At 37.7% G+C, this 26,802-nt stretch overlaps 1 protein-coding gene across 3 annotated transcripts in view; it reads left to right on the top strand.

The window, feature by feature from the left end:
* Window positions 1–20,006: 20,006 nt before the first annotated feature.
* Window positions 20,007–26,802, top strand: part of si:ch211-288d18.1 (USP6 N-terminal-like protein) — a 39,340-nt gene continuing 32,544 nt past the window's right edge. For 2 of the 3 annotated variants that reach the window (XM_017458431.3, XM_047151640.2), the window contains exon 1: window positions 20,007–20,171. The gene's annotated coding sequence lies outside the window, so the exon portion shown is untranslated. Of the gene's footprint in view, window positions 20,172–20,223; window positions 20,441–26,802 lie in introns of those variants that run through there. The other variant, XM_017458432.3, reaches the window with a different exon arrangement.

The following is a 26,802-nucleotide window of genomic DNA, read 5'->3' as shown; positions in this document are numbered from 1 at the left end:
TCTGGCTTCCATCAACATGCTATGTATTTCAGCAGTTGCTTAAGGCTCCAAACCACTGTCAAATTAGATGCTTCCTTTGTTCCCTGCGAATCACTCATAAAGATACAGTAAACGTAGTCCTTGCCACAAATTTACAATGTTTCATTATAGAAATTGAAACAGTGTAGAAAATGACAAGATCTTATGTTATATACAGTGAAGTCCAAAAGTTTGAGATCACATTGAATATCTGGGATTTTTTTTTTCCATATAGAATTGGAAATAAACAGGTGTTTTAGATTTCTGAAAATATTTCAAACAACGAAATAAATGTTCAATATCTGGAATATTTAACATTCAAGATTCTGCACTATTTCTAGGTCTACATTTAAATGTAAGCAAAAAGTGTGATATTGAGCATGTTAACTTAAGTGTACAAAAGGTCAGATTTTCCTCACGGCTAATCTCTTCTATCAAAGCATGTGTTCTGACAACACTCTGACAGAAACCTTGGATCCCAAGGTTTTGTTTGTGGAGTTTATGTCAGCTCGAGTGCACACTGTCATTAAAACAAAAAGGGGACAAACCAAATACTAAGAAACTCTGAAATTCATGTCAATATTTCAAATATTAAACTTTTCACTCAATTTATTGTCAATAATATAATTTGTAATGAAGATTGTCGCAATAAGTTAGAAAAGAATGCAAAATAGAAGAATTTTCACTATTGCTCTTAGACATTGGTTCGCAATGTATGTTGCTCTCTATATTTTTTATGGGTAACATGCACATTAAGCATTTCACTTAATGACTAGGCTGTATTTAAAGTCTGTATTTAAATAATTACACATATAATACAATAAAGAGTCTGTTAATCACAAACTTCTTTAACCACTTAAACTTTCAGAAACCCCTCAGCAGGTCCAGATGTACAATTCTTAGGCTCATACCTACAGTTAGTTTCATTGTGGCCACTGTATTTATAATAATAGTAGTACTGAATAATATACTTTAAACTAAATAATATCATCTAGGAGTTCAAGGGGTTAATAGTGGTCATACCTGTACCTGCTGCTCCTGACTATTACTCCCAGGATCCTTAGCCCACAACCTCATCACAAGACCTCCAGTCACTTATCCAAGCTCAAAGTCACCTATTTGTAATCAATTCGCTGCTACAAGTCTTGCTCCAGCATTGTCTGTGATGATTCAGTCTTTTGACCATAGCCTGCTTGCATGTTTGATTTATTCTGGTCTATATTATTCTTGTTTACCTAACGCCTTACCATTTTCCTGCCTCAAGTATAGCCTAACCTTGTTTTTCGTCTGCTAATAAAACCAGAAAACCTGCACTTGCATCTCTCTGTCTGCTTCATGATACAAATGTATGGAGGAAATTACTACCATAGAATTGATGTCTAACCGGATGGCATTTTAGTTCTTAGACAGCATTAATTATTCAGATAATTGAATGAACCAATTTTTAGGATTTTTAGGGCGGTTTCAAAAAGTCTGTTCTGTCTCACAAAGAATGACTTTCTATATATAGACCTTTTTCTATAAAGCTGTGTGGCTTCTTTTACATTATGTGGTGCATCCTGTTTTTCTCGATTGTGCTGCAATTGGATCTCAGCAGCCAAAGAGGCTGATAAAGCCATCATTATCAAATATCACATGGGTTAGGATGTCAAGGGAGAGAAAAGCACACACTCCCTCACACAAGCAGGGAGGAAAGAGAGAGCGAGAGATGGCACAAACTAATAGAATTGCGTTGCATCACAAAAACTCTCAACAATACCCAGCATAACAACTTAACAGATTGTGGCTGGTTAGTTTAAATGTCTAAATCGTGACAGACTAATGGTACAAATGAATAATATTTAGGGTAGGACACCCACCAGATAGCTGTCTATCTACGAATGGTCAGCACTGAGTGGGTGCAATGAATGAGCCCTGAGCGCACCTGTGACATTTTTCTCACAGAGCCAAGAATAATAGGACGATCTAATGATAAATATATATTATTCCATTTAAAATCATCCTCCCTTCTCCTAAGATGTGACCTGTGAAAAATGAAAAAGATATCACCGGACATATTATTACTGGACAAACACAAATGGAGGCTGACCCCTCCTTTTTATCTCGTGACAGAGCACGGAAAGGAAAGACACCAGGTGACTATAAATCAAACAGTGACAAAATAATAAAATTCCACTATGATAAGCAGGATTTCCATTTGGGCCAAATCTGCTGACAGGGTCCTCAGCTTTCCTGGGGCGGGGTGAGCTGTTTTTTTGGCATAGAGCTTGGTGTCAACCATTGAAAGGAAGCGAATTCAAATGACTTTTGAAACAATATCTGGCTTTCACTCATTCCAATTACACTAATACAAGCAACAACAACAACAGTAAGAAATAAAGTTTGCAGAAGGTGGGTAATACCACAAAGTGCTGGCTTCTGAGTGAAGCGAGGCAGTTTCCCTAACACTACATTAAAATATACCGGTTGTGTCAGTTTGCCTGAAGATATCATAAACATATAAGGAGAAGATGATTAACGATAAAAAGTGTTAAGCTTTTCCAAACTTCACGTTTAACTGAGTATTGTTTAATGCTAATTGACCTGAGCATGCCTAATGGCTACAGGCAGAACACCTTGATCTGATCATTAAAAGAGTCTGTTTACTGCTGAGTCCAATACAGAAACAGCACTGTAAACTCCCCTATAATGTGAAAAAGATGTACAATCTCCTACTCTACTCTATGTAGTGATTAGTTGTAATATATGTAAAGTTTAACTGTCTTAAGGTCTAATCATAATATCATTACTAATATCGTTAAGGACTTGATCATAAAATTACTTTGCCTACAGAACAGAGTAAAACCACTAACATAGAGAAACAGCATGTTACAAAGCGCAAGCTGAAGTTACATTTCCGAGGAAAATCTGCATAATAGAGCCAGTGCATTAATGCCAGAAGTGATCATGAGGGTCACCGGCTCGTTTTAAAGCTCAGGGCAACACTCAGACAAGGTGCGTCTGAGAGGTTACTACATCAGAGATTAACTGTGAGACTCGACATCACTGCTTCTCAGCTTTGCCCTTGACTTCAGAGTTAAATTGTCAAAGGCCTGACTTCATTTACTCTCCCCTTTTCCAGACCTCCCTGTTCTGGCAAGTTTCCACCATGCCCCCAGTCACCTTCCTTCACAGTATGCATGTGCACTATGTAGAAAAAGGGAAGAAAAAGATGCAACTGGTACAATCTCCCTTCCTTTCCAGGACAGAGCTATGTTAGGGGTTTTCTAAATGTCAGGGAACATTTTTGGTGTCAGTTCTCAAAATCCTTATCAGAATTAAATAGGCTCTTTAAAGACTAACAGATGAACAAAGTGGGAAGTTCTGTGGCTTATTACTTTTTATTACAGCTTCAGAATTATTGCATAGCTATAATAGGGTACAGTGGAATGGCAAAAAAAAAAGTTTGAGGAGAAAGTCCTCACATCATTTCTTTGGTATAAAGGATTGTGTGGAGGAATAACTGTCAGTATCAAACCGCAGAACATCCCACCCCACCCCCCACCCCTACACACACATGTGGTCTCAATTAGAAATAAAAATCTTGTTTTTACCCACCACTGAATAGAAAGGAAGGCTCTCAGGGCTGTTGTTTGTTGGCCAGACCTGCCAGAGAAATGGGCAGTAGTTCAATTTTACATAAATTGCACCACTGTTTACTCACATTTAAACAAAGAAAGACTTCAAAGGCTAAAGCATTATTCATACAGGTTACCTTTAAATATACTTTTCTGATAAGTTTTTGCTTGCACTTTGCAAAAGTTTGCATACCTTTAGAACAAAATGGAGCAAAAAAGTATCAAATTTACAGATAAAACATGTAGTAAATACTATAAGCACTATGTAGTGATAGTAGTGATGTTTGTTTATAAATGCCTAGTTAGGTGGATTCTTATGGCTGTCAACAGAATGACCCTGCTTGTATTTCATTGTATTGTATTTGTATTACAGTGGGAGTTTTTTTGTTTTGTTTTGTTTTTGTTTGGCTTTGGTTGAAAGGTTAAAATCCTAAAACCCTAAGTAATCCAATCAGACATTCTCGAGTGGGTTGCTCTGTCTATGGAGGAGCATTCTGATCAATACGGCAATGGGTAAATTCTACAGTGCTTCTTCCTGCTGGTTCCTTGGAGTAGGTCAAATGCCACAACCCAGTTCTCATGCATTGGCAGCCCTGCCATAGGTGCAGTTAGGCTAGAAACCAAACCATATATATCAGCCTTTCAATAAATATTAATCTGCATAATTAATATCCATACATTTTAAATAACCTTCAAAAATACTAAATACCTCTTTAGACTGTCCAACGAAAAAAAAAAAGTTACTTGATATATTTAAGTCGATTTTCCATTGATTTCCTCACAATTCAAGATGTTGCTCAATTATGGGACAGCAAGCTCACTTCCATAAACACATTATTGCACCTAGTGGTCAAAAATGGGAACTGCAATAAGGATCAATAGAGGTCTTTAGGAGCAAGATTTGCGCTACCCATGTTGGCTCTAAGAATTGTTTTTTGTTTGTTTTAAAGATAGGGTTGCCAGATTGAACTAGTTTAAAAATACCCTTTGCTTTATACCAAATAATCTGGATTAAATCTAATACATTTGGTACAAAATTGCAATGTTAACTGCATACTGTGTGTCTTTAATGTACTGAACTGTTTCCAATGGAAGATAAGATATATTGCAAACACTGGGAAGAGGAAAGGGACTTATGGAGCAGATAATGTCTATATATCATAAATATGCATGAAAGACATATTTTCCCATGCAAAGAGAAGAAACATGACTCCCTTTCCTAATGCCCATAATTTTGGGCTAGTTTCAGGTCTTTTTGTTTTTGGTCTTTGATTTTGAGACATGAAACCTGACAACCCTGGTTAATGCTACTACACTGAACACAGTACATCGCTCAAAATGGGCTTCTAGACTGTATGCTGGATGACTGTATGTTGTCAACTGCCTATTATGTGGTTTTTCTAAAAATTTCACTAGATAGTAGCCTATAGCATAAGTCAACTGTGATAACCTCTTGACTTAATTTTGTTTGAGGCTCTATCATTATTAATGTTGTTCTGCCCCACCAAGCTACTGCTGGTCTCAGGTTGACACTATCCAGGTGACCAAGAACCACATGTCCACATTTGCAGACTTGGGTACCCTGTGTGTCCTAGTCATAGGCCCATAGTCTGCCATCTGAGAGCTGGGTGGATAATCCAGTAGTTAAAGAGACATGCCCCTAGTGGGTTGCTCTATACATGGAGTGGCATTCTGATCAAGATGGCATTCCCAATGGAGGGAATTTAACTTTTGCCCAGGGGCTCCTCCACTCTTGCAGGGACTGGCTGATAGCCTTCAAAGGAGGTGGGTCAGGTGCTTCAGGTCTCTGTGGACCTGCAGCAGATCTTCAGGGCAGACTTGATTTTAGGTGATAGATTCTCAGGACAGGATCATTCCATATAAGATTTCGCAGTGTTTTTTGTGATTATTGCATCCAAAAATGCTTGATTTTGCTGCGTTTTTTTTTTTCTTTCAAAATTTGCGATGCAATTTGCAGAGTTTTTTGTGCTTTTCGCAGAAAACTACTTGAATTTGCAAAATTGCAATTGCACGAAATTGTTTTGCATGGTCTTGCACAGTGATGTTTGTTGGTAAATACGACCTTTTAGCTGTACTCATGTTCGAGGCATGTGAAACGAAGAGGGCTTTGGCTGAATGAGTGTTGTTATGACATCACATGACACATCTTGGCCCAAATATGAGGAAAGTTTGCTGTAATTTTGGAAAAGGCAAATTCCTGTGAATATTACAAAGTTTCTTTGATTTTTTATCCATTTCTGCGATTGCAAAATTGCAACATCCTGGAGGAACTGATATATGGTCAGTACTCTAGTCACACTGTTATGTCCCCTATGTTATCAGGACATAAGAGTTACCTTTACAACTGTACACATTCTTAACCCTATAGAGTTGGAGTTCCAATTAAGAGCATTGGACAGGTTAAATCTTTTGGAGTTTCTAGATTCTCTAGAACAATATGTTGATGTGCACTGATTAACACCACAGTGTTTAATAAATTTCTCAAAAAAAGTAATCCACTACAGATTACTAATTACTCCTTTAAAATTGCAATTTGATTACTTTACTGATTACTGCATGTAAAAAGTAATCAGATTACTAATTACTTTACTTTCACATTACGTCCAAAAGCTATCAAACCTACAAAAATACGCTACAAAGTGAAACTCATAGTTCTTTCAGTAATTTTAGCGCATGTCAATGTATGACAATCAGAAAAAGTTTAATTTATCATAAAACCTGCCTCGGGTGTTGTGACTGTTTGTAGAACTACCAGACTGATAAAATATAAAACGTTTCTAACTAGGCTAGTTTAGTGTCACTAGCCAAAGGGAGGCACAACTAAGCTCTCATTGTATGGGTTTAGCTGCTACATTGCCATGTAAAGTACATTATCTTTCCTTATGCTCTGCTCATATCATGTTCATGTAAACTGGAACTCAAATAGACATTTACACAAGTTGTTTTCCTGCGCGGCATCAGAGTATGTTACTGTTTCAGTTTCAGCCCCTTTACTTTTTTTTTTTTTAAAAATCGGTGTATATCCATTTTTCCTCACACTGACTGTATGAGCTAGTGTTTGGCAGAATTGAGAGACTGTCAGCCAGTAAGACACGGGTGTTTCCACGTATTTTCCTGTAAACCCTGTCTGATTGGTCTCGCCTCCGTTCACTGAATTATATATATATAAAAGGCAGTCTTCTTTAATTGCTCCAAGTGAAGAATTATTCGGGGCTAAAGAAAAAATCTTTGTTGCTAAAACATGATTTATTTAAAAAATGCATTTTACTGAATATTGTTTTCTTAACAATACATTTGCAATGCAAGTAATGTAATTTTATTGGCATCAGTAACTGTAATCAAATTACCTAAATTTAAAATTGAATGCATTAAATTACTGCATTATCAGAAAAAGTAATTAAAATACAGTAACGTGTTACACCCAACTCTGATTAACACATGCAGATGCTTGTGTTGATTTCATTATGTCTTTCTAAACAGCCCTGACCAGGACATTTCAACCAGTCACTATTCAAGGAAAATTCATTTATGCAGAGTACCGAGGAATGTTCCAATATGTCTTGTCTTTCACCCCCAGTTGGCCCAACATGGTCTGTCCACAAACTAGGTTCGGATAGTGAAGGTCCTTGATGACAGTGTGAGAGACAATGTAGGGGTTAAGGAAAGGAAGAACACAGTCTTTACACTATTAGTTGCATGTGTAATGTGGAGGTAACACCAGTGTCTTCACTGATATCGGGATTATTCTTGCCTTTAAATATTAATGACGTCTTTACATGATAAAGTGGTGAGATTTCTGAGATGGAAACAGTATAATCAAAGCTGATTTTAGCCATGTCTTGTAAGTTCATTCTTGTCCAGTCTTTGACTGTCTGTAGTCAGACAGAGGTTCATACAGTGTGAACATCATCACATTCTTTGGCTGCTGCAGTCTTTAAATCTTCAGGCTCAGCAGCTTCTTTTTCCTCAACTCATTTTTTTTCACTAAGTTGCCTGTAATGTAGCTTTTTCCAAGTTCATCCTTAATCTCTCCTCCTCACTCCCTTATTACAAATACCCAACTGGTACATGAAGCCACAGCTCTATTAATGGGTTAATATATACTTTTAAAAAACACAAGAAAGCAGGGTTCTTTAAAGTACCATGTTGCCATACTTGAATAAATGTAAAATAAAATAAAATACATTGTTGGAATCAAATAAAAATAACCCACTAGAAAATGAGTTGAAAACACATTTAAAGTAACAGTGTGCTGATTGAACATGCTATTCTGGTTATGACTTTTGAAGGAATTTTAAGTCATAAAAGGTATACACAATCAAGCAATTTGGAAATGAATTTAAAGCCAACACTGACCATGCTAATTTGCATGTTTCCAACACTGTATGCCAAGTTTGTTAAGTTTTAGATAGCAATCAGTTAGTTAGCTCAGGTGCTAATGTAATTACATAGCCAATAATAACATTTAACTAGCAAGGTTTTTTGGAGAGGGTTTTTGGAGAGTGGTAGGCATGTTTGCTCCACACCTCCGGGGTTTGGGGTTCAATTCCAGCCACCATCCTGTGTATGTGGAGTTTGCATGTTCTCCCCATGCTTTAGGGTTACTCTGGTTTCTTCCTCCGGTCCAAAGACATGCATTGTAGGCTCATTGAAATCTTTAAATTGTCCAAATTGTATGAATTGGTGTGTGATGGGGCCTGTTATGGGTTGGCACCCTGTCTAGAGTGTCCCCCGCCTCGTGCCCGTGTCTCCTGGGATAGGCTCCATGCTCCCCATGACCCTGTGTAGAATAAGAGGTATAGAAAATGGATGGATGTTTTTTGGAGAACAAGCTATTTGTTAGAATTTAGCCTGGTAAGAACATGCAAACTCTGCACACACAGGGCCACAGTGGGAATTGAACCCCCGCCCCTGGAGGTGTGAGGCAAACGTGCTAACCACTAAGCTTTTTCAAGCTTTTGCACTATGTGAAAATGTACTGAGGTCAAGGTTATGATGTAAAGGTTAAAGTTGACTGAAACATTTAAATAACATGAAAATAAAAAAAACCTTAATTAACCCTCCTATTGTGTTACGGGTCAATTTGACCCATTTCCACATTTGAGATGCCTGATATACTGGTTAATCTCTCTTCTTCTCTTTGAAATTTTTTGACTTTCCTCATGTAGGGTCATGAACTTATATGCAAATATTTCTTTTTATGAAATATGGACAAGCCATAATAAAGGTTTACTGTTTAAGCTGTTCTTTACTGTTTTTGTGTGTATTTAAACTGTGGAAGTCCTTTTGACCCATAACATAATGTATGTTAATAAACGTAAACTTTTCCCCCCAACATAATTGGAGGGTTAAATAGAGTAAAAAAGTATTTCTATTTAAGCTTTGTTATTATGAAGCACAGCTGGCATGTAATATTAATCAAAATAGGATCTCTAGTAAAGAAGTAACAACAACTGTCTGGAGGCTAAAGCACAATGATTAATAAAGCATAATTTTGTTTTCGAAAATCTTCTTGGGTAACAGATCGTAAAAGAACAAGTTTTCTGTACCCTGAAATATTTTAAAATAAAGGTCAAACTTTTATTTCTGCCCACTTTACCACAAACACTCACAAAGAAAACAATTTTTCAGTCAGCATGTAAAGGCATAAAAAGACGTTTTTATTTAACAACAACTGGTAACTAATATCTAATCCCAGAAGAGAGAACTGAGCTGAGGCACTGAAGTTTATTTACATGTGCTGTGAATGCAGCCATCACCTGTGAACACTGAGGGGAAACCCTTTACAGAGTCATTAAACAGAACCCCCTCTTTTTCTCCATGGAGGCCTCAACAGGGGTTCAAGTGTTTGGGAAACTCTTTCAGTATTTGTTGTTGCTATAATACACTGTAGATTTAGTGTAATATTATTAACAGGGTCATGTTTCTATGCCTGTGGAAACAACCTGGTGTTCCCTGTCATGGGTGAAAGAGAGGAGAGGAAGCATGGCTCATGGAAAGCCTCCATGTTGTTACAATCCTCTGTTGTTCATGAACCTCACTATTCAGACACACAGAGGAGTTACTCATAGGCTTTACGCACGACCTAAGAAACACTTTGGAGCTGAGCCCACTTTTACTTTACAGTAGGAAAAATCTGAACACTGTGCATAAATACACTGGATAAATTGATGCTCTATGTCAAATTTAGCTCAGATTATATTATGACCTGGCACAAAACTGACAGATTGTGGAACAAAAAATATATATATATATATATATATATATATATATATATATATATATATATATATATATATATATATATATATATATATATATTATTAATAATAATAATAATAATAATAATAATAATAATAATAACCAAATGACTATAATAAGCTGGTTGTCTGAATCAAAAGATCATCCTTTGAATAAACCTCATTTATTCATGGGGTTAATGATTATCATTTATGAACACAGGAGATGAAACTGCTCCTAAATACCACAGTTTCAACAAATTTTTTTGTAAAACCAAGTTGATTTTATGATGTTAATATTATCCAGCCTCAAAGCCGTTTATGTCTCTCATAACTGAAGTGGTTAATGGATAAGAGTCTTAGTCTCAAGATACTCATGAACTGACACAAAATCTACAACACTCAGGCAGATTTTAAACATTCTTAATTTACTCTTTCCAATGTTAATCTGAAACAGCTGCTGTACACATAACGTAAGGCACCTATAGTACTTCTCCACAGTGACTCACTGAGTGAAAGCCCATGATGAAGGCAATAGTGTGAAACATAGTTCCCACCTTCCTTATGCTTTCCATCTGGCTTACTGTCCCCACCTAGGACTTGTTTAATTTAACACTGAAAGCAGGTGGGCAGTCAAAGAAAATGTTCTTCATCTGAGTTCTACAAAGGTAAACGACTAAACACATGGGATTTAAAAGTTCTGTTTAAATGGGAAAATGTTCTAGTGTACAGACTTCTTTCCTGTAACTGAATTGACTTATTTGTAATTCATCATCAATTCACCTTAGGTCATCACCTGACAATAACTACTATTATTTTCAAGAACAAACTATTTTTGTTATCTAACAGTGCCCAAACAACATTTGTTGAACGGAAAAACTAAACCAAAAAAATGTAGTTGTATTTTATTATTTTACTTCCAGGAAATTATAATTTAACCAATTTTTAGTTCAGCCAACATCCAACAAAGCCAGTGGACTGTTTCCACTGAGACTCCATAAACAAGTTTCAATTCATTAGTCTTGCATAGTGACAGAGAAATGTTCTTATGAGCAAATAATCAGTGCAAATTAAGTGCGAAATGATTTCCAGAACATTGAAATGCAGAAAATAATTACTATCACAGACACAAACAGACACTTCAGTGCTTCGCGGCACTGGAAACTTGTTACCAGTGACATGCTCTTTTTTCATGGCCTTGTAATTTTGCTGCCCCAGTTGTCTTTTCTGACCCCTCATTGCTCACCTACATGGTCAAGTCAACTGAGCCACCCGCTGTTGTTTGTGGTCTTTATTTTTGCACCAGCTGGCAGAGGGGAAAAAGGAAATTGGGGTCAGGAATGACAGCCGTGCTCCTTATTCTGTCCAACTGGCCCTTCCTCAGTTTGCCAGCAATGAGGAAATGCCCTGGAACCCAATCTGTCCACACAACCAGAATGGGAAAACAAGGAACCTGAGTGTGTAAGGAAGCTTGCTCTCATGATCTCCAGTTGGAGACCTCTCAATAAAATACAAAATCAACAGGATCACAGTGAGGTTGAACCCACAATGCAATGCACGTTTAAATACGCATTCAGTGTTGAGCATAAAAGAAGTTAATTATTAAGCACATAATATCACAACAAATCTTGCAACACCCTTTTTAATAAGTGCTGTTTGGGGCTAAACAAAAGTTACATTTAAGCATCTAAATAATAAATATTTCTCAATGTAGGCCTCTTCATGTGCAAATGATTTCCTTTTCATGGTGGTGGAACTAGAGCTAAGGTTAGGGACAATACAGTAGTCAATGATGAAGCAGGTTTCCCACAGACAGGGTGGCATCAGAGACAATGCAGATTATAAGAAGGCTATTATAACCTACAAGCCAACCAGAATATAAACAGAAGGAGCAGGCAATGCCTGTTATACATTTATTTACTTTTTTCATGTATGTGGTTTCATTGATCAACTGCCCTGAAAATGAATTTATTGTTTTCAAAGGTACTGACGATTGCACTACAGATTTCATGCCCTACCTAACTGCTTCTTTTCTTTTTGTAGCTTGTGTCATTACAGCAATGTGTTTAATCTGTAGTAGCTAACCCAACATTTTTATCCACAATGACATTGTGGATATAGAGGTGTTTGTTTGCTTGACTCTCGACATCTAATGGACTAAACAATTCAAAAATATTTATCAAATGCACATTATAAATTTGAGTCCAGCATAAGTTACTTAATTAGCTGTAATGTTCTCATTTAACTTGTTGCACCACACTTTAAAGTGAATAAATATTTTCACAATAATCTGAAATCCAAATACACTTAACTCTTGATTCTCTATGCTCTAAAAAGATTTTGCAACTAGGGCAAGAGCAGATGTAGAAATAAGCTGTGGTTTTAAGTCAGGTTTTAGTATGAAAAGACCATATTATTTATTTATTTATTTATTTATTTACCACTTTCCGTGTCATGTGACGACCAAATTACACTCAATAATTATTCTGCTCTCCTCTGTATCCTTGCTTTATTGTGCTGCTCTATTCTTTTATCTTTTGAATTGAAGCCTGCTTTGTACCAAATCAAACACCAAACTCTGTCTTCTCAAAGCTGTTGTGCACCTGTGCCGGGATCTATTTTCAAGTTGCACATGAGGTCTTGGATTGCCCATTTTACAAAGATTATTTCTAAGTAACAGCGTGTTAGGGCAGTAGAGCTGCCATGCAAAGGCCAGGCACAGGGGTCTGTTTAACTGTACTGAATCAAGTTACACTGCTTCTGGCCTGTTATCTGCTTGAAAACTTCCATATTCTTTCTTTGAAATTGTTTCAAAAACAAAAGCACAAGTTGTTATTAGGATTCAACTTCCTTTTATTACTCTGTCCCAGTGCCCATACCCTGAATATGGCTAAAGAACAAATATTTATCATATCTAGGAAGTGTAATCAATAATGAAATGATAATATGCTTACGGAAAAGAACAGAATGTCATATTGATTTCACATTCTGTACACAGAAGAGCTTTTAAAAATCCACTGTATTCTTAAATAGCCATAGATGGCATCAGTGGATATTTAAGCACATGCCCCTGGCCTGCTCATAAATGACTGTTCCTAATTTGAATGTAGAAGTCTAGTTCTTGTCTGCATTCTCTCATTTTTATTGGTTGGAGAGACCATAAAATCACATAGAAATTGAGCTTTTGGCTTTATAAAGTCAGATAAGCAAGTGAAAGCTAGCCAAGTGAGCAAAAGGCAACCTAATGAGTGAAAGCTAACCTAGTGAGTGAATACTAACCTGGCAAATGAAAGTTACCTAGTGTGTGAAAACTAACCTAGCAACTGAATATTAGAAAATGAAAACGAAATGAGCTGAGTTTATTGATAGGGACTTCAAACCACTTCTTTAAGTCGCTCTGGATAAGGGTGTCTGCTAAATGTTGTACATGTAAATGTGGCAACTGAATAGAAACTTAGCAAGTGAAAGTTAACCTAGAGTGTGAATAGTAATTTATTGAGTGAAAGCTAACCTAGTGAGTGAAAGCCAACCTAGCAGGAATACCTACTGTGTAACTATAATGTGGTGTTTACATAGACTATCATAATTATTGCTGCTTGTGCTGTTGAGCTCAGCTACTGATTGAACCCTGACCACTTGTACATTCTGTATTTAAATCAATGTTTTTGTTTTTTATTATTATTATTATTTATAAAGTCAGAGAAACAAGCAAAGCCAACATTGCAACTAAAAGCTAATCTAGTGAGAGAAAGCTAACCTAGTAAGTGAAAGCTAACCTAGAAAGCTTAGAGATTGTGTAACTATAATATGGATGGCTAAATTGAACAGTCTGGATACTTATGGCTTGTGCTGTTGAGTTCAGCTGCTGCTTGAAACTTTACAATTACATTTATTATGTTCACATCTTGGTTTTGTTCCCCAAACTTTGCTGAATTTGTAAGGCTTATTTGTAATGTGTGTAGTTAGGTGATAAGCTATTATTTTTATTATACAGTGTTTATATATGGTAATAATAACAATTTTGTTTGTTTCTGAATAATCCTAAATTCTAGAAATAATGAACAAGTCATTTCCACATGTCCGGTTCATGTCTCTTGGTGCATCTGTCAAGCTGTACTTCTTATGCCATTCATATGATTCCATGATGAACATGTTTGGACAGGTCACGTCAGGTGAAGTGTTATTTTTCTTTTTTTCTGAGAGTAGATTTTTTTAAAAAATATCTTGGATAATGGAAGGCAATAAGTTATGCCGGACCAGGCAAAGGAACAAAGGGAAAGGCGTAGCCTCTGCTTCTAACCAGAGACAGCAAATCCCCTCAGAAAAATAGACTTACATAACCCACCATGCACCTGCAGCGAGCAAAGAAAACTTAAAAGCCACAGTGTTTCAATGGGTGGATTTGAAAGAAGTCCCAAACCAACTATCATAATATGAAATGTGAAGCAATCATGATGCAGAGCTTCTTTTATCTGCAATTACATAGTGCTGAACTTTGCCACTAGTCCTGTTAGTATGATACATACTGTAATGACTGAGAAATGAATGACTGTGACCTTTCAGAGAATGAGGGAATGTCTCATACTGATTTGATAGGGACAGAGCCAAAATAAACAGAAAACAGAGAGAAAACACCCACTGAATAGTTTTAACAGGAGCTTCACTAATGCCCTGTCTCAGATCTTGAGGGGTTAAGTGCTAGATGCCTCTAGAGTTTCCAAAGGATGATAATGTTTTCTTTGAATTTGCTTCCCTCTTGTGGTAAACTGATGTAAACATCATGTAAATAGATGGAATAAATAGGTACATTTACAACATTTAGAAGACGCCCTTATCCAGAGCGACTTACATTTATCTCATTTATACAGTTGAGTAGTTGGGGGTTAAGGGCCTTGCCCAAGGGCCCAACATTGGCAGTTTGGTAGTGCTGGGATTTGAACTCACGACCTTCAAAACAGCACCCCAACATCTTAACCACTGAGCTACCACTCCCCTACACACATTGAAAGTACTTATGCAATACTCTCCATTGCATAAGAATTACATATTGGAAATTTCAGCACTTTGAAGTTTCAATTTAAAGACGTTCCTGTATTGATGTTTAATAGTTTAAAGATTTAGAACAGTAAAAGTCCCTTTTTAACAGTGCAGTACAACGGACAGAATGAATCAACATTCATAATTTTTTGTGAGGTCATATCTGACATCTGAAGCTAATGGGAATAATTATGGTGCACTGTTTTACTGGCAGTCTCAGTTACACCTTTATTGTATAATTTTGTAATCACTTAAAAAAAATCATAGTAATGTATATGAGCTCAACATGCAACTTCCGCCTATTAACTACTAGTCCTTGTGAAAGGATTTACTTCATTAAAAGCAGTCTGATTCCTGTCCTTAGGCAACAATTGTAGACTGCAGGAAACCTGGTGAACTTATAAAGGAACTGAACTGTAACTGAAGTTTCTGTGCAGTATGAAAATGGAACAAAGTCCCATAAACTTGTTATGAATGGAATGGAATTAATGGGTTTTTAATGGAAACTGGATCATTTCGAGCAAATGTACCCTTTTGTGCAAGGGAAAAAAGAAACAAGCATTAAGGCAAATGAATTTGGATAGTTGAATTTATCACAGTACTATCAATAGAGTGCAGGGCTGCATCCTTGTATTTTTCTGAAATTTCAACTTTAATGTGAGCATTGAAAATGAAACTGTAACATAACTTGGCTATTTAACCATGATCATATAAATATCTAACTTATATTCTATTCAGCTCTTTCTGCTTTTTGCATTTCCTCAGTTCTATTTAATGGTGTGGATATACATATTAACATCTTCACACACACACACACACACACACACACACACACACACACACACACACACACACACACACACACACACACACACACAGTATCTCACAAAAATGAGTACACCCCTCACATTTTTGTAAATATTTGATTATATATTTTCATGTGACAACACTGAAGAAATGACACTTTGCTACAATGTAAAGTAGTGAGTGTACAGCTTGTATAACAGTGTAAATTTGCTGTCCCCTCAAAATAACTCAACACACAGCCATTAATGTCTAAACCGCTGGCAACAAAAGTGAATACACTCCTAAGTGAAAATGTCCAAATTGGGCCCAAAGTGTCAATATTTTGTGTGGCCACCATTATTTTCCAGCAATGCCTTAACCCTCTTCGGCATGGCGTTCACCAGAGATTCGCAGGTTGCCACTGGAGTCCTCTTCCACTCCTCCATGACTACTTCATGGAGCGGGTGGATGTTAGAGACCTTGTACTCCTCCACCTTCCGTTTGAGGATGCCCCACAGATGCTCAATAGGGTTTAGGTCTGGAGACATGCTTGGCCAGTCCATCACCTTCACCGTCAGCTTCTTTAGCAAGGCAGTGGTCATCTTGGAGGTGTGTTTGTGGTTGCTATCATGCTGGAATACTGCACACTGATCATGCTCTGCTTCAGTATGTCACAGTACATGTTGGCATTCATGGTTCCCTCAATGAACTGTAGCTCCCCAGTGCCGGCAGCACTCATGCAGCCCCAGACCATGACACTCCCACCACCATGCTTGACTGTAGGCAAAACACACACTTGTCTTTGTACTCCTCACCTGGTTGCCGCCACACACGCTTGACACCATCTGAACCAAATAAATTTATCTTGGTCTCATCAGACCACAGGACATGGTTCCAGTAATCCATGTCCTTAGTCTGCTTGTCTTCAGCAAACTGTTTGTGGGCTTTCTTGTGCTTCATCTTTAGAAGAGGCTTCCTTCTGGGACGACAGCCATGCAGACCAATTTGATGCAGTGTGCGGCGTATGGTCTGAGCACTGACAGGCTGACCCCCCACCCCTTCAACCTCTACAGCAATGCTGGCAGCACTCATACGTCTATTTCCCAAAGGCAACCTCTGGATATGACGCTGAGCATGTGCACTCAACTTCTTTGGTCGACCATGGCGAGGCCTGTTCTGAGTGGAACCTGTCCTGTTAAACCGCTGTATGGTCTTGGCCACCGTGCTGTAGCTCAGTGTCAGGGTCTTGGCAATCTTCTCATAGCCTAGGCCATCTTTATGTAGAGCAACCATTCTTTTTTTCAGATCCTCAGAGAGTTCTTTGCAATAAGGTGCCAGTGACCAGTATGAGGGAGTGTGAGAGCGATGACACCAAATTTAATACACCTGCTCCCCATTCACACCTGAGACCTTGTAACACTAACAAGTCACATGACACCGGGGAGGGAAAATGGCTAATTGGGCCCAATTTGGACATTTTCACTTAGGGGTGTACTCACTTTTGTTGCCAGCAGTTTAGACATTAATGGCTGTGGGTTGAGTTATTTTGAGGGGACAGCAAATTTACACTGTTATACAAGCTGTACACTCACTACTTTACATTGTAGCTAAGTGTCATTTCTTCACTGTTGTCACATGAAAATATATAATCAAATATTTACAAAAATGTGAGGGGTGTACTCACTTTTGTGAGATACTTATATATATTCTAAGTAAGAAAAAATTAAGTTGTATATACTGTATGTTTTCATTAAAGAAAATTTATGTTAAATTCCAATTTATACCTCTGTTTCAAGCAAGCCAATAATGTTGTTATGTTATGCTATGTTATAATGTAATGTTATATTTCTTAACTAGAAAATTACATTACATTACACTCTATCTCCCTTCATTGGTTACATATATCTTCTCGTATTAAGTGCAAGCCCTTGATACAGCTTACATGGTAAGTACTTGAACTTCACTCGGTTACCCTCATCAGAAATTGTGCTCAAGCGGACACAAGGTGGAAATTAATTCAGCATTTATATTTACTAAAAATTTATGATACAGTAAAAAGGTATTCAGGCTTTCTCCTACAGTAATATAACATTTACACTATCAACCATAGCTCTTAGATTAGTTGAATATCTTAAATGTCATAACCCATAAACAGCAATTGGTCAACTAGATTTTAGAGTGACAAATCTTCTAAACCTGTTGCATTCAATCAATATGTTAAAACAAATTATAGGCTAATAAATATTAATATGTAACTGAAGCCTCAACTTGGGCATGAAATATATGTTGCATTTCCACTTTATATTTACTTTCAAACTTTAAGCCAACATTAATGTTATCTATTTCAAAATTAAATTTCTCCCCATGCCTCAGGGGTTTCCTCCAGGTACTCTGGTTTCCTCCCTCAGTCCAAAGACATGCATTGTAGGCTGACTGGCATCTCTAAATTGTCCTTAGTGTGTGAATGGGTGTGTGATCATGTGTGCGATTGTGCCCTCTGATGGGTTGGCACCCCGTTCAGGATGTAATCCGCCTTCTGCCCCAAGTTCCCTGGGATAGGCTCCAGACTCGCCAACAACCCTGTGTAGGAAAAGCAGTATGGAAAATGGATGGATGGAAACTACATCCTAGTTATCTTTAAAGTATTTTTTAGGATTCTTTATATTCTTAAGTGTAGCATGTGACTTCCCTCTTCAAATCAGACCACAGGTTTTAAATAAGGTTCAAGGCCAAAGACTAAGAAGGCCATTGCAAAGCACTGGCCAAATGCATTTCCAATGCATTTCTACAGGAGTTGCTTAATACTTTTTATTGAGCCATAATTGACTTTAAGATATCTACAAATATTTAAGAAAATTTGCATCAAGAGTGTAATGTTGGTTTTGAGTTAGGGGGGCTGAAACCAGAAACTAGAGTTGTATCAGGCACATCTCACTGGCAGAGACTACGGGCAGCCCCAAGTTGACTAAGGAACTTCTGGGATCCACCAGAAGGACCAAATATCTGTGGCTGGGGATGGAGAAGTCTGGGTTGATCTTCTCAGCCTGTTGCCACTTCAACCATCAACAGGAAAAGCTGAAAAAATTGAATGTCCATTCCCACACATTAATTTAACCTTTAGATTAGTTAGTTACACTTACATTTATATAACACTTTTCTAGACAGTCAAATCGCTTTACATAGTGGGGGGGATCTCCTCAACCACCATTAGTGTGTAGCATCCACCTGGATGATGCAACGGCAACCATAGTGCGCCTGAACACCCACTACACACCAGCTATTAGTGGAGAGAAGAGGAGATTAATGTAGCCAATTCAGAGATGGGGGTTATTTGGGGGGCCATGATTCTCCAACGGGAGAATTTCACCAGAACACCAGGGTTATACCCTTACTCATTTATGATAAGTGTCCTGGGATTTTTAATAACCACAGAGAGTCAGAAGCTCGGTTTAAAGTCTCATCCGAAAGACGGTTAGAGTTCTGAAGTCATGGAGTTGATTCCTACTCCCAACACAGCCGATCCAACACAGACTACACTTCCCAAAACAGTTTCTACCCAAGTATCATCCTTTCTTCAATGAATAACCTCACCTGGATACTGTAGACTTGTACCTAAGAACTGCTGCTGTAATCATAAAGACTATGTCACTCATAAAGAACATCCTCTATGCACACTTACTACTGTGTGAAGTTATAGTAAGCAATTGTAGAAGAGTAATTATTTATAATCCCACTATCTGGCATCACCTAGAAGAGGTTGGGTTCACTTTGGAGTCTAGTTCCTTTCAAGGATTTTTCCTCAGGTTCTCTCAGGATGTTTTTCCTTGCCACTGTTCTCCGTGCTTGTGCATCAGTGTCTGTAATGTGCGCTGTAGGTGCAAAACGTTAATGTAGGAAACTTGTCCAAAATGTAGGCTACTCAATATTGGTCAGTCATATTTGACATGAAGGATCAGAGAATGTGACCTCAAACACCATTAACGTCAGTGAATGAAAGGCAATAATCAGCAATATGTTCACACAAATGACAATAATCAGCATGTTCACACAATAACTCAATTTGAATGTTTCACTATGCATTCACACAAATTACTTTATTAGAAGGTTTCATTGATTTTACATGACAGTGAGTTGTTACGTAGTGACGCCATTGCTTGATGACATTAAGGAACTGATAAACCGTACTTTCCATCACTAATGTTTATAAGCTGTTGTGAGGCGCCATGTGGTGTGGTGTTGTGTTGCGCCGCGCATGCTCCGTAGCGTCTTCCCCGCTCAGCGCAGCGTCCGCCAGTTGCCGCTGCGCTGTGCCGTGGAGCAGCGCTCGCGCTGAGAATACACTGGACTCCTGTATTACCGGAGAGCTGCTCGGCGACAATGTCCGCGTTTCAAGAATGAAAAGATCGGATTCTAGCTGCTGCACGGGAAGCACAGGCGTGTATCCCCTTAAACGGTAACGTTTCTTAACCCAGTGTCTTAAGGAGCATCTTTAGGCGTTCAGCATTGTTTCTCCTCGCGCTGTCATCGAAACCCAGTGCAACCAACCTTATTATTATTATTATTATTGCCTGTTATCCGCTGAAATCTTTCATTTGAATGTTTACGTTATAAAAGAACACTCGCTCCTATCTTTATGCTCTCGTATATCTCGAGGTGGATTTTTCTGGCACTAGTCATTCAAACCTACAGCTTTCTGATTGGATTGTTTTGATATTTGCCTACGTAAGTAGCGTACTGTTTTCTCATACTATTTAGTAGGGAAATATGCGGTTCTAAGCGTATAGCCATAGTAAGTGTTTGAAGTCTTGTATGCGCATTAGGTTTGCAGTGTTGACGATTCAAAGTCACTTGATAATTTATAGTAACAGAGCGACTGTAGATTCAGCAGCCTTTACATAAAAAAGAAACTATAAACAACCGGTTTGCTATAAATACCTATAATAAACAACTATGCTAAATAGCTGTTAGGTTGTTTTTTTTTTTCTTTTTTTTTTTCTTTTTTTTTCTTTTTTTTTAATTTTATTCGTAATATGATGGATTCATAACGGACTATAATCTACCGAGCAACATATCCAGTTAACTGTATTAACTAATCCAAATTTGCTTGAATGAATTATTATAGTATGCTGAAATATTGCTGATGAACTCTGATGAATTAACGCCTGCAGTGTAAAATGAACATAAATATGGCAGTCAATTATGTTGCCTGAACTCCTGGATTTTTCTTCAGTTGGACTGTAGATGTTAAGTGTACACTGGAGGCTGTACTGTGTTTACAATATTGAGTGTGAGATGACTTGGTGTTTTCAGGCCCAAACTAATTTTCTCTGCTCTGGTAACTGAACATGATGCTTAGGGATGCTAGTAATATTTTTTTTGCAGAGTGTATGAATGAAAATTAATCTCAAGACCCCCTGTCTAATCATGGGCCCTTACAATTATCCCCCTCCCTCCACTCCCTGGGGATGCTTTCCTTAATTTCCGACACAGGATGGATCAATTATTATTATTATTATTATTATTATTATTATTATTATTTGGTTTGGTGTGTGTCTCTTGCCTCCATTGGTGTGCTTATGGTTTTCTTTAAACTGTATTTTATATAGAGCCAGTTAATCTGGTTATTCTGTGTACATGGTTACAGTCTACATGGGTGTATACTTAATGTAGTCTTAATACTTATGGATGCATATTGTTTAATGTATTGTTGTTGTTGTTGTTATTATTACTAATGAAACCCTAAGTGTTGATTGTCGTGTATTGACCGTAAGCTTACACTAAGATTTAATTGGCTACCATTAATTCCCTATAGGTTTTTATGTTTGTAATTTACTTGCAGTATGTTATCTTGAATTTTTTTTTAATCCAATATAAGAGAAATGATATTGTTGTGTGTGATAATGGCCTGGTCATCACCACCTACTCATATAACTCAGGATGGCAGATGCTGTGTTTCCACCAGTGCATTATCTTTGTGTCAGAGGCCTTAGCTATTCTCCTAACTCTCCTCCCTGACAACAGATGTGCTATTGAGGGTCACATGTTTACATCCGAGCCTTAGAGCCATTGCCCCACCTTATTGAAAACATGTGTAGTTTAATATGTGTTTGTTGAAAACAGGCATCACAGGCTCAGTGGTGCTGAGCACACGTGTCACCCAGTGAGACATATACATCTTCAAATTCAGCCTTGACTTTTGTATTTTTACAATATTTTATGGCATGATTACAGTATGTAGACTTTTTTACCTTGCTAAAATGTTTTAGACAGTTGTTGTAGGCAGTGATCTTTCTTGTAGTTCACTTCCTTTTACTAAAAAAGATTGGATCTCGGTTACTGCTTTTGTTCTGTGGTATCTCTGAGCATGAAAATGTACCCATTAACCACCCACAGCCCTGTATCACATGAGTCATTAAGGCCCTTGCTGTACTGTAACATGGAGCTCAGCATCTCTTACTGTCTGCTATTAAATTCTTTAAAGGTATAAAGCCTGTTCTGAGTTGTTGCTTTTTTTTTCCTTCAGTCCTTCGGGTTCTGAGCTTTCATGAAACGTATCATTTTGTGATTCCTCTCCCTGAATCATATTTACCTTTGGCAATCACACTCACACTGGATGTTTACACTGTACTCGGAGTGTAGTGGAAGAGTTTAGAGAAGCACAAACACTGCTGGCGCCTTTTAGGTTGGTGGATTGTTGGTGGATTGTTTAGTGAGATCAGCGCAGATGTGTGAAATACTGTTGGATAGTGAGGTTCAACATTGTTGCCGCTCTGTTGCTGGTCTGAGACACTGAGGTTTCAGATGGCCTTTAGAGCCACCTCAAATTTTCAGTATCATCAGCATTTCCTCTGTGAGACCTTTCTCAGTAGAACTACTTGCTGATTTATTTCCTGTTTTTGAATAGGATCTGTAAACCTAACCTAAGAAGCAGATCATATCCTAACAGGTCATCCCTCAGTAAGGAATAGTGGACACTATGCTTTTCATCACCACCATGATGCTACTATGATTTTATTATGGTGCTTTGTACTATGATTATTACATATTTAACCATGTTATTGGTTGTTACTATGGCTCTTTAGGGTAAGTCTTATATATGTAACAAATAGAACTTAATGCCAACGTAACTGACAGAGATGCCTCCATCACCAACAAGTCTATTCCTTCTTGTATTTGTATACCTGGATTGTATACCTGCAACAAAATTAAAATATACTTCAAACAGGAAGGAAGCTATTGAAGAAAAGCTATTTCAGACATCTGGCCTTACTGTGACCTCGATCATGTTTGGAAGAAATTCCTAATTAGTTCAGCTGGTTACACTGACAATTTCATATAAATCCTATAAGCATTCAACCACTCATTCTTGAGATATCACACTAACAAGAATCTCAGCGGGTTCAGTTGAGTTCCTGAACATGAAGGGTTAAATAGCATCTTTGTATGACAAACTGGAAGGAAGCTATTGAGGAAAATCTACATCAGATATTTGACGTTGCTGTGACCTTGCCCTGTATGGATCGATTCCAAAATCTAATCAGTTCATCAGCTGGTTACAAACTACAAGCATTCAACCACTCGTTCTTGAGAGATCGCACTAATGAGAATCTCAGACAAGTCAGAAGAAGAAGAAGCAGTCTTTATTTTTTCACATATTCATTACAGCACAGTGAAATTCTTTTCTTCACATATACCGGCTGGTTAGGAAGTTGGGGTCAGGGAGTAGGGTCAGCCATGATATGGCACCTGTGGAACAGAGAGGGTCACAGGCCTTTTTTTTTTTTTAAGGGACCAACAGTGGCAACTTGCCAGTGCTGGGGCTTCTGATCAGTAACCCAGAGCCATAACCGTTGAGCCATCACTGCCCATATTAGTTAGCCTTGTCTAATTTATGTCAGTTACCCTCCCTAACATTCCCCAGTATTGCATAGGCCTTTGGTGTGTCTGCTACAGTGGTTTCACTGGACTTCACTGCACTGTTCATTTATTTGGCCCATGCCTCCTCTGCCCTGCTTTCCAACACAGTAAGCCCACACGTGCTCCATTCTCCATGATGCTGAGTAGCTGCACACTTTGTCGTCTTTATATTCTTGCTTTGATCATGCCACAGAGGAGCTCACCATGGTATTTCTAGGGGGCGCTGCAGTCACATTGGTTGCTTGATCACTCCCCACTGCACTCCTGCAACATCAGGGGAGGTTGCTAAATAGGCAACAGTTCCTCCATATCTGGTGAGGTGCGTATCACGTGTCACAATTGCCTTTATACTGCAATTAGGACAAGGCTGCGTAAGTGCAAGTCTAAGATGTTCCCAAGCAATTTGGGCATTGGTCATCGTTATGTTCATGAGGTGATAACTTTGTTATTAGTATTAAGTTACAAGCATATAGGAATTTGGAAGGAATCCACCATGGTGGTCAAGAATGTACAGAAGTAGAACTTGATTCCTGATGTCAAGCAACACAAACAGTAAACATACATTGTATTCACAAAACATATTATAACTTTATATCTGTGTAGCAGTACAAATGGCTGGGCCTCCCCAATAAAGTTTAATTAAATAACACATTAAGTTGTGGATGCATGGTCCTCACTGGTGATGTATGGTGTGTATAAGAGAGCCTCTCAGCTAGGACAAGGCTCCTTCAGTTAGCTGAAGTGCTGTGTATGTGTGCAGTGGTACAAGGCAGAGACTGCCCATCCAGATGTCTGTGCGAGGAATGCCAGTCATGGCAGCCCATTCACTGGCCCAGTGCCCATATCCTTTTCTGCTGGCTGTACCTAGAGCCTCAGGGTGTTATACCACGGAGAAGAGTAATTTGGGCCAAGTTACTATGTTTTCTTTCCATTATTGCATTCATTTTGTGTTGTCTGTGTGTTGTGTTGCAATGTAGCTAGAGAAAACATTGCCTTGAGTGTTTGAGTTTGATTACAATTGGTGCTCTGATTTTCTGCAAACCAGGTTGATGTCATGATTTCTAAAGAAACTCATTGTTATTACTGAAACAGGAGAGCGGAGATTTATAGAGAAGCTTGCCAGGCAAACACATCAACACAGCAAGCCTATTGACCTCAAGCTCTTTTCCATGTTGTCATTTAACACGCTCAAGCCATGAACAAGAATGAGGCTTTTAAGAAACTCTGTCAAATAATTTATGAACTCTTAGAAGCTACTCTTGGCTAGGTATGGGTTATATGCATATACAAAAGAAAACCGGTGACGTGAAACTACTGTCTGAAGTCCCAAGCAATGATAATTGGGAGTATTGATAAGTGGAAGTATATGGTGTCAGAAGAACTGATGGTAAATATATTACATTAATTAGACTTAATTAATAAATTGTCAATCTGACTTTCTTCAATGAAATTACTGCCAAACTTGAAGGTTTTTTTTATCGATTGTAATGAAGAAGATTGAAAAATGAAATATATAATTTTGTGACCTGTGATAGAACCTTATCAGTTTCCAGATCACTCCAACACATTTTGTTTATTTGGGCTGGGTTTGTGCAGGTTGAGAAATAAACCAACACAAATGTTTCCGAATACAGTACGAACACAGCACAGATGAGCCAGACGGTTTGGTTGCAATCTACACTTTGGTGTAGCGACTGAGAGACTTTACTGGCCGTGAAGTGTAGTTTCTCATCATTTTTATGTCATAAACGCCGCACAAGTGAAGAAAAATGCTTCACACATGCCGTGTTTCACATATCGCATGTTTCACATGTCCTTGTGGTATATATAGAGTTTCTCTGACTGTCTGAAAACCCTTAAAACAGAAGGGAAACCTACTAACTTCCTAACCATTGTATGCCTGTATTACGCAGTATACCCACTGTTTCACTGGAAGGTTTGGGTATACTGACCTCTAATGATAAATTTAGTCATAATACCAACTATTTTTTGTAGTTACAGTTTGTTCTGTTTCAGTTCTTTTGCAGTTCGTTAACAAAATTATGATTGCTTTTGTTGACTAAAACTATATACATGAAAAAATATATTGTACTTAGTCAAATGGATTAAAATAAATCAACATGACCTGAATAAAGATTTTATAATATTTAATGGACATATCTGTAAAAAGAAGAAAGACTAAGTCAAAAAAAGACTGAAAAAGAACAATGCTGCTCACGATTGTTGGTCACGATTCTCACTCTTTGATCAATTTTCTAAGCAACAATACGGATATTTATTAAAATCTTACATTTACTGTAGCAGACCATGGTGGCTTTAATTTCCTAGTGGATGTTTGTGAATGACAGCTTTTCTGGCAGCATTTTGAATGATTGACTTACCAGCATATTTGTATTACAATAGCCTATATCCTGAGCAAAGCTAATGGTTTCTAGTATAAAACTTTAATCATATTAGGGTGCCAAGAGCACAATATTCCCTCCCAAGTTAAAAGCTGTAACGTACAGTTGGCTGGGGACACTGGAGACATTGCCGTACCACTTTTTGATATGCCAGACTTAATCTCCATCACTTTCTGACAATAGCAATATTTAATATAATACTTGTACAACATGTACCTTCTGTCAGAATCCATTTTCAGAATCCAGTATTCAGTCAACACTCTGGAAGAATTTTTTAACAAAGTCATACCTAACATAATTTAAGAGTTTTTAGAAAAAATGGATTTTAAAAGCCTTATATAGAGTTCCTTATACATTTCTCACCATGGAAAAACCCATAGAAGCTGGCATGGCATTGAAAAACAAACAAACAATATAATACTTTCAGAAGGAGGCTTCCTGGGTAGACACTATTTTGGGGCATAAAGATAGCTGCACTGTTAGATTTCTGATATTAAAATGCGTAGCTTGGAGAAGCATTGGATGTTTGCAGGGCAAGGCAAGAAATCCTCAATAATTTAGGTTTCAGCGTGTAAATGTAATTAGACTTCTATAGAGTATAGTCAGATTTAACCCCTTAAACTCCCTCGACTTGTTAGCAGGTCCGTACATTCCTTCTTCACTCATGTGGAGATTCTTTAAGGTGAATACTTTAGGACATTTAGGGGTTACATTATTATAACTTTACATTTTGTTCAGCTCTGCTGTTATGTGTCACATTCACAT

Source organism: Ictalurus punctatus, chromosome 27, assembly GCF_001660625.3.
Source record: "Ictalurus punctatus breed USDA103 chromosome 27, Coco_2.0, whole genome shotgun sequence".
Classification (NCBI taxonomy): Eukaryota; Metazoa; Chordata; class Actinopteri; order Siluriformes; family Ictaluridae; genus Ictalurus; species Ictalurus punctatus.
Note: the sequence above shows the minus strand (reverse complement) of the source record. Positions and strands in the feature narration are given on the sequence as shown.